The sequence below is a fragment of the Lepisosteus platostomus genome, chromosome 5 (assembly GCF_059453375.1).
Source record: "Lepisosteus platostomus isolate fLepPlt1 chromosome 5, fLepPlt1.hap1, whole genome shotgun sequence".
Taxonomy (NCBI): Eukaryota; Metazoa; Chordata; class Actinopteri; order Semionotiformes; family Lepisosteidae; genus Lepisosteus; species Lepisosteus platostomus.
The window spans coordinates 32557037-32558952 of NC_142615.1; the positions used below are offsets into that span (position 1 = coordinate 32557037).

Below are 1916 nucleotides of genomic sequence, written 5' to 3' on the forward strand. Positions count from 1 at the left end.
TGAGGATGCGAGGGGGGCTATTACACCTTGTGAAACACGCAAGGAACTGTAAAAAAGGCTGGTATTTGAATAAAATTGGAGATCACAAGAAAACAACAATTTATGTGGTATTATCATCAATATCCTTCAAAATTGACGTTCAAATGAAGGATTTGAAGAAACTATGAAAAAAGCAACAGTAATAGCAGAGGATTTTGATTTTTGCTCTTCAAGTCAGTAGATCGACATAGAGTTGCATCCCTGCAAACAGCACAAAGGATGAATCCCACCTCCTTCGTTATTGCTATGTTTGTGCCGGTGAAAGTAACGTTTGTGCTATTGAAAGCATCTCAGAAGATGAAGGTGCAGTCACTTCCACATGTCATGATATCATTAGATCTGACGACAAGAGCTGAAGCCCCCCAGTCCAAGTCAGCAATGTGAGGAAGATGGGCATGGAGGAAGGTTGCGTGGCCGAGTGGTCTAAGGTGCTGGATTTAGGCTCCAGTCTCTCTGGGGGTGTGGGTTCGAATCCCACCGCTGCCAAGTGTGAGTGTTTTAAGACCTGCAATACGATCAGTAAAAGCGCTTTTTGTTAGGCTGCGGGAGGTGTTTAGAGATAGACTTTCTATAAAAGACAGGCTGTCAGCTTAACATCAAAGCAGAAAAAATATTTTGTTTTCTCAACAGAAATTCTCCTTGGCACGTTCAGCTACATGATAGTGTACCGGCAAGTACATTTAATATTGGCTGTGGTGGTGAGCTGCTTTTGTCTGTGAAACTTGTAATTCTTCACGCCGAATCGTTGGCAGGGGTAAAGCTTATTAAATCTTTGAACATAGCGCTCCATCAGAAATACTTTGTTCGTGATGAAAAGAGATCAGAGGATTAACTTCATGAATTCACATAGCATACCTTACAGGAAAGATTTAAAAGGGGAATTGATTGTGCTTCCTGATGTTGTTCTTGTGGTTTCTTTGGATACAAAGGTGAATGTTCTTTGACGTTCTTTGAAAAAAAAAAACAGCCCTTGCATTAAGAGCAAGAGCAACCAACGGGCTCGCTTGTTGAGTTGGGTTTTTTTTCCGTGGTGCTCTTCCTCAGATGTAAAGTTATTTGGCGAGCAAGGACCTCTGAGAAGGAGCCTGAATCCGTCAAGAACTCAGAAATTCTAATATCGCACTACTGTCTTGTGTACAGAGATCTGCTTCTTCCTTTTTGAGTGTTTTGGTGTTTAAGAGCACGCTTCCTACATCGAATGTTAGTTTCAGGAGATGTGCTACCGGATAACAGATTATCTTGAAAAGGTTTGGGGATGCACTGGCTGGGATTAAAACCCGGCTCAATTATTTGGAAGTCACCTGTACTACCAACACACTTCTAAGAAGCACCCACTCATTTTTGCAATCCTCTCTCTCACCTACAAAGTTATGAAGACACAGACGACCAATGAAAACTAATTTGATTCACTCAAGGCTTCACTCTTCTGTTGTGATGTTGTTTTAATTAGTGTTAGCTGTGATGAGGTGTTGTTTCTGTCTCTTAAAGTTTAAGAGTCTGCTCCTTTCTTCCTGGTATAGAAAAAAGATGTTCCATCTTTGTTTACAAACACCACTGTAAATTATTTGTCCATCTCTAAAGCCTGTGTGTATTGACAAGGCAATTCAAAAGCACATATTAAATAAGAACACAATCCTTCTTGTTACCATTCCCGTGGTTGGAGCGTTGTTTCGCCCTTTAACGTTCTTCTACAATATTTACAGACAGGGCTTTATCACTGGAGTTGTGTGCATCGGTCCATGAACATCAACTGTACTGCTGTTTTTCTATGCGTAATTTAATCGCAAGCTCTTAAAAGATGCAAAAAGATTTCAAAGAAAACATAACTGAAAGGCAGTCGAGTAAGGAGGTAGAAAAACGCTCTCCCCTGTTGAAGA

General features: G+C 40.7%; 1 non-coding gene across 1 annotated transcript; it reads left to right on the plus strand.

Annotated features, from left to right (window-relative positions):
* The first annotated feature begins 443 nt into the window (after positions 1–443).
* Positions 444–525, plus strand: trnal-uag (transfer RNA leucine (anticodon UAG)). Its single transcript has one exon. It is a non-coding gene; the product is annotated as a tRNA-Leu (tRNA).
* The last annotated feature ends 1391 nt before the right edge of the window (positions 526–1916 follow it).